This window comes from Trachemys scripta, chromosome 5 (assembly GCF_013100865.1).
Source record: "Trachemys scripta elegans isolate TJP31775 chromosome 5, CAS_Tse_1.0, whole genome shotgun sequence".
In the NCBI taxonomy this organism is placed as follows: domain Eukaryota; kingdom Metazoa; phylum Chordata; order Testudines; family Emydidae; genus Trachemys; species Trachemys scripta.
Genome location: NC_048302.1, coordinates 127,852,520 through 127,868,910, shown reverse-complemented (window position 1 = coordinate 127,868,910; position 16,391 = coordinate 127,852,520).

The window sequence follows — 16,391 nt, the reverse complement described above, 5'->3', positions numbered from 1 at the left end:
CTTCACCAGGGATTCTAAAAGATGTTCTCGGTATCTATGGACCAGAGAGATGAGGGATGAGAAAATCTGATTGTGTCAGTTTGGGGATGTATCCAAATTGCTCTAAACCAAACTTTTGGTCCATTTCTTTTGTTTTTAGTTAGGTGAACTGAAATGCTGAAATGAACATTTCAGTGAATCCCTCTTTGACTAAGATAAAAAAATACCTGATTCTGTCACTGATTTACCTGCAATGTTTAAAATTTTACTCTAACATAGACCATGATCTTTGTAAAAAGTTGTCCTCCTTTGGCTTCTGTGACTTTATCATTTCCTGGTTTTCCTGCTACCTTTCTAATCGCTCCTTCAGCATGTCCCTCAGAGGATATTTCTCATTCATCCTTCATCTTTCTGTGGAGGTTCCACAGGGCCCCTTCTTTTCTCCCTCTAAGCCTTATCTGTAGGTAATCTCATCCACAAACACAAATTCAACTACCACCTCTATGCTGACGACTCACAGATCTACCTCTCGACTCCAGACCTGTCTCTTTCTGTCCACATTAAAATCTCAGACTGTCCCTCTACCATTTCCACCTGGATGTTTAGCCATCAACTCAAGCTAAACATGGCTAAAACAAAGCTCTTAATCTTCTTCCCTAAGCCCTCCCCCATCCTCCTTTCTCAAGCCCTATGGACAATCTCATCATCTTGGCTGTCACTCATACCTGTAACATGGGCTTCATCTTCAGTTTAGACCTCGTGGCGGTTGTTAGGGTACTCAGAACTGTCCACCTTGCTACCCTCCAGAATGATAGTCTTTCATGTGCTTAGCTGCGTGTCAGCTTCTTAACACTGACAGCCTACTTGTCACTTAAGCACTTTTTTCAGTGCTATGCCAGTTCTAGTTTTTCCTTGTGGGTTAACAACAGGTGCGCCCCAGTCCCTGAGTCCCTTGAAGCATTCCCCTTGGACATCAAGCCCCTGTCACTGGTTACACAGAGAAATACCAGGGCTGCTGTTCCCAAATGGACAGTGTACATACCAGCTTGCAAGATTAGTCTCTGGTCCAGCACTTTGCTTAACGTCACAACAGTTAGATATATTTATAGTGAAAGCAATAATAAGTTTATTATCAAAGATTCAATTGATAGTGAAGAAGGATATTGGAAACAAAAGGCTACATAAAACACAAAATCATAACATGCTTTCTAGAGACTACACTTAACTAACAGGTTAACCTCCTGTCTATAGACGTTTATGTCCCCTGCAAAGTTCTGTGCACCATTTCAACCAAGGTTCAACCTAAATATATTGCTTGTTTACTTCCTGGGATCAGGATGAGGGGATGTCTTCTTTGCCTTTAACTTATACCCCACAAATTTAATTGCATGTACTCAGCCAATATAACCATCCCTGGCTTGTTTTTCCTGTGTGCTGCTTCCCTGTTGACTTCACATCTCTTTGATAACCTCATATATACATGGCCATCCATTGTTTTAGCTTGCAATGCTTATTTTACATCCGACGGAGGCAGGTGAATAAACATTTCTTGTCTGACAGAAAACACCTGTTTCTTCACCTCTGCTGGTAACTCATACCTTGATAAGGAATCTAAGAACATATTTTCAGTTTGTGTGTGTGTGTGTGATATATAGAGAGAGAGTCAGGACATTTCTGGAACCCCCTTGCAAATTGGCATTAGGGGATTCTTGGGTCACAGACCTCTCTCAAAGTCCTCATATCCACGCTATGTCTAAATCTTGCTTATCTTTTCTGCCTAACACCTCTATGATATGGCCTTTCATTTCCATCCACACAGCTAAATCTCTCATCCAGGTTCTCATCAGCTCACTTTTTCATAATTGCAACTTCCTTCTCTGTGGCCTTGACAAATGCAGTCTTGAACCAATCATATCCATTCAGAATGCTGCTTCAAAGATCATAGATAAGCTGTCTCTTTGATCATGTCACCCCTCTCTTTGCATCCCTCCACCGGCTCTCCCTTCTCTCATGCATCAAACATAAGCTACTGGTCTTCATCTTCTAGACCCTTCACAACCTATCCCCACCCTAACTATAATTTCTCATTCACTTTTGAGATATTGATTCCCATCTCCCATCAGCCAGCAATGCCAGCCTCTGTCACCCCATTATTAGTCTTTTCCAACAAGCACCTTCATGCTGAACCTTCTACTCCTAACTTGCAAATAAGTGAGGCAGAGAAAGTGTAGTATATCTGACTTTGGATTTTAATCATGTGTTGAATACCAACTCACATCTAAAAATGCATAGATTATTCTAACCCATTCTGGCCCATGAGCTACACCATTTGCATGTGTTTCAAACTTCATCTTTCAGTTTAATTCAAATCCAAACCTGCTATTTTGCCCCTTGTCTCACTTGTACATGCTCTCTCTCTCTCATTATTTAGAAGGCTTGTTTTCTTGGAACTTGCCCCAATTCCTGCATGAGGGCCTTGAACTCGTAGAAATCATATTGATATTATACAGATTTTTAATTAAACTCCATATGCAATTTTAACTTTGCTTGTTGTTAACAGTGATGAGAAAAATTACACAGTTGTGATCACTGGTATAGCTTTTAAAGTGGTTTCTTGATGACAACATTTGTTTAATTCAGTTGTTATCTTTTATGTTCAAGAGTAATTTGAGGGCAATTTGTCATTGTTATTAATTCAAGATTGTTTGATCTGCAACTCTGTATTTGATCTAATTAAGGAAAGGCTGTCTCAGCCCTTAATTCTGAATCCATAAGTAGTATGAAAGCACCATTATTAATAATACAAATAATAATAAAAAAATTGGAACAAACATCAAAGTGTCTTCAAGTTCCACATTTATAAATCATACAAAAATCAGCAGAACAAAGCTAACACAGCTTCTCTTAAGAACCAATGAGTTCCTGTAGTTTTTGTCTTATGAGATGAAATATTTTGCATGCACATTAAGAAGATTATTAATTTATTTTAATGAAAATACTGAATCCCCTCTTGACACTTTATTTTGTATACAACAAAATGCTTCTCATGCACAATTGTTATTATTTTTTCATAGAATAAACTAATTAAATATGTTCACAAATCTAAAAAAGATATGTTAGCAAAATATGTATTAAATCAGATACTGCCAAAACTAGAAGAAAAAAAAAACCAAGGAGTTCTTGTGGCACCTTAGAGACTAAAAAATGTATTTGGGCATAAGCTTTCATGGGCTAGGGCTCATTTGTTAGTCTCTAAGGTGCCAGAAGGACTCTTTGTTTGTTTGTTTATTTATTTATTTATTTGCTGATTCAGACTAACACAGCTACCACTGAAACCTGCCAAAGAGGTATACAAAGAAATGGAAATCAAATATAAGGTTTACGTACAGGTCCTTATTCACAGAAATTAATGGAACTCTTTCTACTGACTTCCGTTGGCTTTGGATCAGACCCATACAGAAGCAAGGAAGATAGGAAATACCATTGGGCCATATAGGGTTGAACCCTACAAAAATTTGTCCATGCATGGAATGTCTTTGGACTCCTAATTGATCCAGAACTTCAATGGGTGCTCCACAATTGCAGGTTTGGAGTCTTAGGGCTTGGCCTACAATTCTGTGTGCTTTGGTGGACCCCTGCATTGGCCTAATGCCTCACTGAAGTCGATGAACCTCTGTGTGGGTTCAAAGGTTTATCTGCATGTGTCCAGTTGAAAGATCAGGTCCATAACTTTGTAGCCTTTCTCTGGCTCTGGACTGTGACGGGTTGGATCACAGAAACCCCCTTGGGAGCTGCCACCCGATGTGCAAAGACTACCCCTGCTTCTGTTTTCCCTGCCAGCTCAGGACTCCAGCACCCTGTCTTGCTGAGCCAGACACTCCCGTTTGGCTCCAGACACAGACCCAGGGTCTGAATCTCCTGTCCGAAAGCTGCAAGTTTACCTGAAAACAGCTCACAGTAGTGTGCTTGTCTTTAGCACTCAGATGCCCAACTCCCAGTGGGGTCTAAACCCAGATAAATCCGTTTTACCCTGCATAAAGCTTATGCAGGGCAAACTCATAAATTGTTCGCCCTCTATAACACTGATAGAGAGATATGCACAGCTGTTTGCTCCCCCAGGTATTAATACATACTCTGAGTAAATTACTAAATAAAATGTGATTTTATTAAATACAGACAGTAGGATTTAAGTGGTTCAAAGTAGTAACAGACAGAACAAAGTAAGTCACCAAGCAAAATAAAATAAAATGTGCAGATCTATGCCTAATCAAACTGAATACAGATAATTTCCTCACCAGTTCCAGAGTGCTCCCTTTTACAGGCTAAGGTCCTTTTAGCCTGGGTCCAGCAATCACTCACACCCCCTGTAGTTACTGTCCTTTGTTTCAGTCTCCTTCAAGTATCCTGGGGGGGGTGGAGAGGCTCCTTCTTTAGCCAGCTGAAGACAACCTGGAGGGGTCTCCCACAGGTTTAAGTAGACTCTCTCTTGTGGGTGGAGACCCCCCTCCTCCCTCCTATGCAAAGCCCAGCTCCAAGATGGAGTTTTGGAGTCACCTGGGCAAGTCACATGCCCCTGCATGACTCAGTCTTTGCAGGCCGACGCCATTGTCCACATGGCATCTTGCATGTCTCCAGGAAGACTTCTCATGTGGATTGGAGCATTCCAAGATGCATTGTTCCCTAAGTGTCTCCTGGTCAGGTACTTAACCTGGCAAATTCCTTCCTAAAGAAGCTGACCAAATGCCTCACAAAGCTTACTTAGAAATCAGGCAAGCATACAGCCCATATTCTTAACCTCGAGTAGAAAATGATATATATGTACAAATAGGATGAATAGATATAGTAGACCATAACCCTTACAGAGATATGTTACATGGCACAGGCAGCACAAAACATATTCCAGTTATGTCATACATACATTTATAAGCACCCCCTCCCCATAAAGCCTTATGGGGTACACTGTCACAATGGCCAGGGCCTGTTGCTTCAGAGTAAGGTTGAAAAACAGAGCCGGTCAGAAATTTCCTGTTATTTTTTTATGTCAGAAAATGGTTTTTCAACAAAATGGATATTTTTGATGATCTCTATCTTCATCAAAAATGTTTGGGTTTTCAATGAAAACTGAAATAATTGGTTTTAAACCAAAAAATTTCAATTTTCTTGTTTTCAATGAAAATCAACAACAACAAAAAATCACATACATGCTTACTGAAATTTTTCGTGAGGGGTAAAATATAATTTCCCAGTCATTTCTGTTGAAAACTCATTAATACACCTGCCCAACTGGGCATTACTTTGACACTGAGGTCAATGTTCTTGCATAAAGCCAGTTGACGACGACTAATTTATATCCCGATGATTAAAAACTAGAAAACATTTTCCCCCCAAATAAATATTTCAGGTTTTCATCAAAAAAACTTAAAACCAGCAAACCAAAAAAGGTTTTGGCTAAAAACTGAACCATTTTTTATTCTCAGTTTTTCAATGAAAAGTTAAAAACTTTTGAGGAAAGCAGAAACTTTTTTTTTAATCCAAAACCCAATTTTCTGACCAAAAAAGTTCAGGATGAAAAAATGTTGACGCACCCTAAAGAAATGGTGTCCCCTTCTGTAGCCAGAGTAATGGCAAACAATTTTATTCCACTTCATTTTCATGTTTAATGTCTTTCTTTCTTATTAGTCTATTCGCATCTATAATATCCAGCAGCAGTGAACCTGCCTGGTGATGTGTTGCCTATGAAAACAATCTGTCACACTTGTCAACTTTTCTGAAAGGAAATAAGGTTGATATCAATCATATACAAGCTCTTTGTCCTTATCTCTAACAATCTAATTAATCTTTCTCCCACCTGTATCTCTCCTACGATTTCTCCTACTCTCCTACCTTCTCTCTATGCCCTTTCAGTCCTCTTCCTAACTTCACCTTTTCCCATTCTCTGTATCACACCACCTATTATGCTTTCTGTGATGTCCAAAACAGTCACCCTAGAAAGCACCCTCCCTATCCACCTTCAAATCCTTCCTTAAAACCCACCTCTTCCAGCACCCCCTCCTCCCTTATTCTCTACATTAGTAATCTTCCCAGCCTCCCATCTCCTGAATTGCTTTCCTGTATCCTGTCTTTCTTAATTTAAACTTGATCCTTTGAGGCACTGATGGCTTATATGAGGGCAGAATTTAGCCACAAAGAAAGAATCTCAAAAAGAGGATAGATATACAAAGATTAAAAACCCACTGAGGTCTAATTAAGATCCATAAAAGTAAATGTATGAGGTTTTGCTTTCAGTGTAATTCGAATACCTGGAACAAATGGTGTATGAGAAGAAAAGAACCATCTTAGAGATGGACCAAAACCAGAAATCTCCAGAACACTCCCAAACTTTAAGAAAACTTGGATTTAGTTCTGAACTCTGTAGCATCAGGCTGTACTGATAATGGGCCCAAACTATAACCCCAACTGCCTTGAACTTTGGGAGCTTTCTAATACCTATCTGGATCCAAATTCACCACTAACAGGGCTACCTTATAGGCCATATAAATGTACAAATGAATCCCAAAGACATAAACCTGATCACTCCCTGACGCACATTCACAACCGCTGTAGAGAGCCGTGCACTGGAATGACTTTGTGGAAGGTTGATGAGACCTGACACATGCCATATTTATGGAAATTCACAAGCATTGAAGTTCTGACACCGCTGTCACCCAAGACAGCGCAAACAAAGACGACAGTTGGCCTCCAGATTCTAAACTGAACATTTAATAACTATTAGAAGAAGCTAATCAAGAAAGTCTTGTACTGTACATCCTATAGCCATGGGACTACAGTGTGCATACTATGAGCTTAACAGGTCTGGACAGGAAGCAAAAAAGGACCCTAGATTCTGCTATTTAAATATTTGTTCTCAGGATAAACCTATGAGATGCACCATCTCATTTGTATGAGGATCTGGATGGAGAACAGGCAAGCATTTATATGTGTAACTGGCAGTAATCAGGAAAACATTGCTTACAAGAACTGGGCCAGATTCATTGCTGCTGTAACTCCATTATGCTATGTTTTATTGCTGTTCAGCAAACTAAAATGCAAGGTATTATTGATAGATGCTGATGCTGATTAGGGTCCCTGCAAGAGTGGAATGATGGATTAATTATTAATGTTGATGAAACCCACCACTCGCATTACAGCCCCAGGCACTTGGGTTCTCTGGATACTAGCTGCTAATGTCTCAATCATCCGAGTATCTTATTGCCCACTAATCCAATTTCCTTGGTGGGTTAACCAATACACACACACAGACCAATCAAACAGGCCAGGTTCTGGGTTTCTATATGGATACTTGTAACTACAAAACCATTCAGCAACTCATTTTGTATAATGAATTTCAAGAATGGCATCCTTTCACAAGGTGGGTGAGGTAATCCCTTTTATTGGACCAACTTCTGTTGGTGAGAAAGACAAGCTTTCGAGCTCATGCAGAGCTCTTCTTCAGGTCTGTTTAATCCTGAAAGCTTGTCTCTCTCACCAACAGAAGTTGGTCCAATAAAATCGATTACTTCACCCACCTCGTCTCTCTAATCACTGAGATCAGAAACAGCTTTACAGTTCTGGCCACTTTCCTCTTTTCTACAGCTGCAAGTACACTCAGTGGCTTCGGGTCACAACTGGGCTGTGGGTGAACTTTGTCTTCTGTTTCAGTCGGGCTGGGTTTCCACACCCCTAGGTTTCTTTTGCATTCCAGTTTAGAGTGAACCCAAGAATTCCTAGCAAATCTTGAACAAAGCCATCCAAGTTTTGGAATGAGAAGGCAGTTGGAAAATTGGCTCAAAACTAATCTGGTTTTAACATGGAAGTGAGAGATGTGAATTCAGAGTATGAAGCTGAAAGTTCAGGGATCCAGCATCAGATCTGTTTTGTGTTCTGGATCTAGCCCCCTATGGAGACAATCCCAAAATACGAGTTCACACCCAGATTTGTCTCTGGATCCAGTGCTCTTCAGGTGCTGAGCTTTTTTTAAAGGTGCTTTTAAATTAGACCTGGGATCTTTTGAAAATCTGGCCCTAGTTTTGGGTACTGAGCACTTGAATGACAATCTGACCCAGGGGAAAATTCCTCCCCCACCTCAAATACGATGATCATTTGGATCCTGAGAATGTTGGCAAGACCCACCAGGCAGATACCTGGGAAAGAATTCTCTGTAGTATAACTCAGAGCCCTCCTTATCTAGTGTCCTGTCTCCAGCCATTTGGGGATTTTTGCTACTGGCGGTCACCAATGGGCCACATCCCATTGTAGGTAGTCCCAGCATATCACCCCCTCCATAAACTTATCAAGCTCAGTCTTGAAGCCAGTTAGGTTTTTTGCCCCCACTACTCCACTTGACAGAACATATGAATGGCCATACTGGGTCAGACCAAAGGCCCATCTAGCCTAGTATCCTCTCTTCCAACAGTGGCCAATGCCAGGTGAACGAACAGAACTGGTAATCATCAAGTGATCCTTTCCCTGCCGCTCATTCCCAGCTTCTGGCAAACAGGGCTATCCCTGCCCAAGTCTCAGTTAACTAGCTTTCATAGATTTTACTTTAAAAATAGGAACAGAGGTTCCAGAACTTCACTCCTCCAATGGTTAGTAACCTTCACCTAATTTCAAACCTAAACTTGTTGATGGTCAGTTTATAGTTATTTGTTCTTATGTCCACATTGGCACTTAACTTAAATAACTCCTCTTCCTCCTTGGTATTTATCCCTCTGACGTATTTATAGAGAGAAATCATATCTCCTCTCAGCCTTCTTTTGGTTAGACTAAACAAGCCAAGCTATTGAGTCTCCTTTCATAAGGTAGATTTTCCATTCCTCAGTTCATCCTAGTAGCTCTTCTCTGTACCTGTTCCAGTTTGAATTCATCTTTCTTAAACATGGGAGACCAGAATTGCACACAGTATTCCAGAGGAGGTCTTTCTAGTGCCTTGTGTAATGGTTCTCCCATGCAGTGGTGATGGGATTGGTCTCAGAAAACCAATAGGGTTCTCCATATTCACCATCAAGAAGAAAGATTTGCAAGGACCATCTTAACATTTTGTGTCTTGCATAAAGGAAGCCCATTGAGGCAAGTGAACCTCACCGCACTCAGCATACGTCTACACGGGAGATAGAAGATGTCGTTTTCATCTGCAACTGAGCTAACACGATACAAATAGAAGTGTGGCCTCAGTGGCACAAGTGGTACTCAAATAGGGTCTCAAACAGGATTGTACTCAGGGCTACTAGCCCATCCTGCCAAGGCTACACCTCTATTTTTATTGTGCTAGCTTGATCAGAGTTAGTGTGGGTATGTCTACGTTTTCTAGTGTAGCATACCCTAAGAGTCAAAGTCCTCATCACAAACTGCCAGTGCCCTACAAAAGACAGACAGCAGGTAGTTCAGAGAGATATTGGCAAATAATAATTCAACCTGAAATCATACCAAAAAAGTGGTAGAAAAGTAATAATAGGTTATGTGTGGGCCTGAGCCAAAGCCCATCAAGGACAAAGGAAAGAAGCCCATTGACTTCAATGAGCCCTAGTTCAGGATTGCTCCCCACATATCATATTCTCTAGCCCTTTGTCCGAGGCAGTTGTCAATGCTTTTGAGGATATAAAAGCACTGGAATTGTTGGGTTGTCCAGCATGTTCCCAAATTCATATAATAAAGCTATCTTCAAGGTCTTAGGGATGACTTAAATTCTGGCAGGCTGTATAGGTTAGTAGTTTGAGCAAAGTATGCTGCATCCAGATATTCCTGAGTTTTAACCCCAGCACTGCCATTGAGTTGTTAGTTGAACTTAAGAAATCATTGAACCTTGTTGATTCTTTCTCTCAATGAATACGTGAAGGTAATCACTAGAGAGGGTTTAAAAGAAACAATTTTATTTAAACATATAAAAAATTTCAAATTGTTTGAAATTTTGTAAATAAAATTTTGAATTTTTGACAAAAAAATCACAGCAAAATATAATTTTGTTTTGTTTTAAAATGATATTTTTGGCTTTTGTAAACCAAATATCAATTAGAAACAAAACAAAAATGTTCCTTTCAAATTTATATTTTCATTTTGAACTTTTTTTCATGGAAAAATTGAACACTTTTAATCAATTTTTTATTATAAAACATTTTGATTTCAACAAAAACTACATTTTTCAATGCAAAACCAAATATTCAGAGCAAAATTTCAACTAGATTTAGTAATAACACTTACAGCACCTCCCAAGTCTCCTAGCAAGATTGTGTGGATTAAATTTATACATATTTTGAAGATATAAAATGATGTAAGCTCTTTGGGGTTGAAACTAAGATATTGCCCTTTGTTTTCTGGAAAATAAACGATGTGTCCAAAAATAACAAGAAAAACACTGTTTCATACTTTCCATTGAATACAAGGACTATCCTGATAGATGTTCCCTTGCCTTTTACCAAATAACAAGGAGAAAGGAATGGTTTACTGAAGGGGGAAAAATTATAATTGGTGCAATGAAGGGAAAGCTGAATGACATTGGTAAACAAAGTGTGTGTGGGGAAATAGCCCATAAGCCCACTTCATGAGATACAGATTGTAAGGAACAACCAATGACATCCATCTGAAGAAACTGTATAAAATAACAGGGAACCTGAGAATACGACAAATGATCAAATCTGTGCATGTGGGTCTGTTGGGTTGTATATGAGCCAGGAGCTTATTCACCGAAACAATCTACAATATTGCACAATAAGATTATTTGCCAAGACTGCCATTCATCAGCTCCTCTCTCCCCTGAACTTCTGGCTTCTTCTTGGGAAAAAAATTGCCCAAGATTTACTGAGAATTATGTGGGCCCTGATCCTCATAACAGGATTGAAAGAAACAGCAACAACATATCACAGCTCAGCTATGACACACACTGGGCATTTTAGTCTTTACTATTCCATTTTGTGTCCACTGTAATATCTGAGCATTTGATGACCTCTGAAAACTTTGGCCAGATCCTCAGCTAGTAGAAATCTGTGTCACTCCACAGACTTCTAAGGAGCAATGCTGATTTACATGTGAGGATCTGGCTGGTTCATTTGCTAGATGTAGCACAGGATAACTGAATTCTTCTGGTAGTCCATGAAACGTTCCTCACCCCCAAATCCTTTCTTCCAGTGCACCATGGAGGCAGAGTGATGTTGTATTTCTCTGTTTAGCGATCTTTTCTCCCTACATGCTCATAAAAACGCTTCTGGGTTCTCAGTGTGATTTGGAAACCTCAGAATAATCAGGATGAATCAGATTTTCTTAAATGCACTTCGTCTTTTATTTTAAAAAAACAACATTGTTTATTGATTTGTTTCCATTAAGTACAGATGATACATTTAGTGACCCATAAAACTCCTGTATGATGTGTGACTAATACGGCTCTTTTACTGAGCAGAACTATGATGCTTACTGTTTTAGTAGTTATTTTTTTTCCTGGGACTCCAGAACATCATATGAAAAACCAGGACTGGCCCAGTAAAACTGGGGCATATGGGTCCCTTCAATTTTAATAGACATTTAGGAGACTGATCCAAAGTCCGGTGAAGTCAACAGGAAGGTTGAATTTTGGATCAGGCCCTGTATGAATTCATTGATGATCATATGGAGGTAGTATAGAGTTAAAGCTGAAAGGCAAGGCAAAGTAGTTATATTTTGGGGAGGGAGAGAGAAATATTTACCAAAGGCACTGTCTCTATACATTCATTTCCCCCTCCTCTCTTGTCCTTAGTCAGGAATCCAAATGATCTCCTAGTGGCTTGTTTTAGATGAATAGATCTTCAAAAGCACATTTTCATTGTGTTTACATTAGACATGGATGCCATTACTATGTGCCAGAGCATAATACCAAGCAATTAATCTTTAAAGTTGTTGTTTTCCTTTTTGCTGAAAGTGACTATTCCCGAATTCAGTAAATCGGAGAGGCTTGGAATGGCATAGTTAAAAGCATTTTAAAGACAAGAGCCCAGTTAGAATGAAATCCTTTCTAAATCCACAAGCCTATCCTTCCGTCTCATATAATTTCACTCAGTTAAAGCATGACCTTCCATAGCTTGCGTGTATTTGCAAGCTTCTTTGACATTATCACTCAATGCTCTTCCTTTTTTGTCACCCATTGTTAAAATGAAAAAGTTCTTTTTATGGTGTACGTAAGCCAGAGGTGACACAATTAAATGAAACTATTTGTCATATAAAATTTAGATCAGCGGGAATTACAGGGCAAATAAATTAAGATTGACAGTTTCCTCCCCTATGAGCAATAAACAAGCTTCTTAAATCCAGTGAAAGGTCTTCTGCCTGCAGCCTTTAATCCACTCAGTTCAATCAATATTTCTGACTTTAAAGACATGAGATTTGATGCTTTGCCACACCTACATTTTTATTTAAATGATTTTAATGGTATGGGGAGATTAAAGGTCATCTGACAAAACTCAGTTAAGCAAAGCCTTAATCAATTTTAAATGTCTTACTGGAAGGCTGACTTATCAACGGCAAAACCCTCATTAATTGTCATTCTCCCACAGAAGGGCTCAAGAGATAGGACCCTGAACTCCAACCACATGCTAAATGAGATACCACTTTTATTCCTACCATTCTAACAGCAAGAAATCCAAAGAGCCAGCTGGTTGTTGAGGAAGGATGGTATGGTTAAAGCACTAGATTTGGACTCAAGAAATCTGGATTCAGTTCTTGGCTCTGCCACAGAACAAGAGGACATTCATTAAAGACAAACGCAAAGTGCTACACTGAGGAAGGAAAAAATCAAATGTACAACTACAAAATGGGGCATAGCTGGCTGGCAGCAGTAGTACTTTAGAAAAGAATCGAGGGGTTATAGTGGATCACAAATCGAATAGAGCCAACAATGGGCTGCAGTTGTGAAAAAGGCTAACATCTCTCTGGGGTTTATTTTCAGGAGTGTCTTATGAAAGACATGAAAGGTAATTGTTCCACTCTACTCGGCATTGGTGTTGTGCCAATGCTGGTGCCACACATTAAGAAAGATGTGGATGCATTGGAGAGGATGCAGAGGAAATCAACAAAAAAATGATAAAAGGTTTAGAAAACTAGACCTACAAAGACAGGTTAAAAAACTGGGTATGTTTAGTCTCGAGAAAAGTTTGAGGGGGGGACCTGATAACAGTCTTCAGATATTTTAAAGGCTGTTATAAAGAGGATGATGATCAATTGTTCTCTATGTCTACAGAAAGCAGGACAAGAAGTAACTGGCTTAATCTGAAGCAAGGGAGATTTAGGTTAGATATTAGGAAAAAAATTCTTACAATTAGGATAGTTAAGTACTATAATAGGTTACCAAAGGAGGTTGTGGAATCCTTATCATTGGAGATTTTTAAGAGCAAGCATATTGCAGGGATGGGCTAGATATACTTAGTCCTGCCTCAGGAAGCATGGGGAGGTGGGGAAACGGGTGATCTCTTGAGGTCCCTTCCAACCACACATTTCTATGATTCTATGATGTCCTGTTTGATCTTAAGTCAGTCACTTAATATGTCAGGATTTCAGCCAATGCCCATTAAGGTCAATGGAAAGACGTTCCCCCCATTGCCTTCATTGTGCATTGGACCTGAGTCTTAGTTCCCCATCTAAAACTGGGTGAATAATGCTTCCTTTCCTCCCATCCTTTGCGTACGTCTTCACTACCCGCCGGATCGGCAGGTAGTAATCGATCTATTGGGGATCGATTTATCACGTCTTGTCTAGACGCGATAAATCAATCCCCAAACGTGCTCCCCATCGACGCCGGAACTCCACCAGGATGAGAGACGGAAGCGGAGTTGACAGGGGAGCCGCGGCCATCGATCCCACGCCGTGAGGACGTGAGGTAAGTCGATTTAAGATATATCGACTTCAGCTACGAAATTCTCGTAGCTTAAGTTGCGTATCTTAGATTGATCCCCCTCCCCAGTGTAGACCAGCCCTTTGTCTGTATTGGGTGTACGGAATACTCAGCAATTAGGAAAACCCAGATGTGATTGAGGCCTAAGTGCCTCCTGTGATACAAATTCATAGTGGTGAACAGTACAGAACAGTGCATAAAAGACAGTTTCATACATAGCCTTGCCTTGCCTTTGTATGATACTTTTAATATATAGGATCAGTTTTCCCCTGCTTTGAGATAATATGAAAGGTTGTGTTCATCTCTTTGCAGGCATATCTGCCTTACTCCTTAATTTTGCTGTTGGGATTTTGAACAACACAGCTAAAGCCACTCTACCCCACTTTTCACTGATTTGAGTTATATCCTTTCTCATGACAATAAAAATAGGAGCAGTGGATTCACAAGGAAGTGGCCTGAGATGATGGAATATATAATCCTACAGGAAGGTTCTTAAAACCTATGCCCTAAACTCTGCAGTTCTTACTCAAAAGGGGCTCCCATTAAAGACAGTAGTACTGAAGGAATCAGCCCTAAACTTGTGTTGAACTCTCACTGCCTGAGTTTAAACAATAAGTAAACTGACTACTATATTATTATTAATTGTTTCTTTGTGTAACCCTTCTGCCAGGTGGAGCCAGCAGCAACCAGGGCCAGGTCCAATATCTAGGGGTTCCTTTCCATCGATCCAACACAGAACCAGCTCAAGTCCCCACCCAGTAACCTGGGGAAATTACACACCACCCCCGGGCGCCTCTGAGAGGCAATACTTTCCCACTCGCAAGCAGAGAATCCGAGTGTAGAAAAGAAACTTTTAATAAATGGAGGGAAGTTGCTCAGAGTTAATTTGAGAAAACATCAGAAACAGGGTTCACCACCCCCAAGTAGGTTGGGCGGTGGCCTTTTCCCCTCAGGTTGTTAAGTCCAGCAACCCAAAAGTCCCTTTCACAGTCCCTTTCTGCTTCTCTGCACCCCACTTACAGTTGCTGTCCTTAGTCAGTGCAGACCCAGAGTTCAGAGGTGCATCTGCACAGTTCACCTTCCACCCTGGGTGGGGGGTAAAGAGGCATCTTACTCGCTCTGCTGGCCGCTCACTGGCCACCTGCGTACTGCTCTCTCCACGCCACTCCACCGGCGCCCTGCTGGCCGCTCGTCACGCCTCTCTGTTGCCGCCCTGCTGGCTGCTCATCACTCCTCTTCGCTGCCACCTTGCTGGCTGTCAGTCATCTTCTGCCTCTCTGCTGTAAACTCTATACATCGGTCTCTCAGTGATTTTCAGCTCTTTTGCAGGCTGGCAGAAATACTGCCCCATCTCAAGTGATTTCAGCTCTCAGTGATTTTAGCTCTTAGCAAGCAGGCCAGAAACACAGTCCTACCACAACTGGTTTCAGCTCTTATTGAGCAATTAAAATAACAAAAGAGGCTCCTAATGAAGCCTATTTAGTTCTAGTCTTTAAACAGTGGGGAAGAACAGGTTAAGCCAGTCTAGAGAGGACCCTCACAGGCCTCTGACATTGGAGCCCCTGAGTAATGACATTCTTTCAACTGAGGGTGCCCCTTCCCCCCCTCCTCCATTTGGGACAGGCTAAGCACAGTCCTGATTTCCTGTATTGCTACAATAATTACAACCTTGGTAACCATATTTCACTACCCCTGCAATCAGTACTAAGGTGTACCACACACCAGCCAAAGTTGATCCTTTGACACAGCTGTAAATGCTGAATATGTAAGCAGAGCAGGAGCAGAGTCTATTTACATAAACATACCTATAGTCTCTTCCCCTCCCAGCTAGCTGTCAGGGAAGCATTCATTCACACCCTGCTTACATTATTGTTGTAATGCCATTATTATTAACTATTGATATGGCCGTAGTGCAAGGGGCCTCATCGCGCTAGGTGCTGTACAGAGACATAGCAAAGGACAGAGCCTGCTCCCATGAGCTTCCAGCCTAACTTCTGAAGGTTGTCAGCATTCATTTTTAGTTCATATGCTTCGGATCCCACCTGTGCTGTGAGTTTTATTTATCTATTGAATTGCCATCAATTCCTGAAACAGCAGAATACAGAATGAGGTAGAAGAGAGGTTTCAAAAATGCAGGAGCCCCATGTTGTCACCCTATTATCACAGCAGATCCAGGAAACCACAGAAACATGCTGCTTTGATGTATCATTAAAAAAGGTTGGTGAGGCCCACAGTACAACATGCAGAAATACCTCTTACTAGCCAATTGCAACCTGTGTACATTTGGAAGTACATTCTGAAGGTGGGACAATAGCAGGAGAAATTCATGTGTATGGAACTGTGAACATGTTTTCTTTTTTTTGATAGGAAGCGAGGAGAATGTGTTCTTGTAATCATTGGTTACTGCAGTGCTTGAAGGAGCCAATCAAGACTGGCACCCCATTGTTCTAGGTACTGTGGCTATTGCATGGCAAGAAATTACCCCTGCCCCAATAAAGCTTATTATCTGGGCACTTTTTATCCA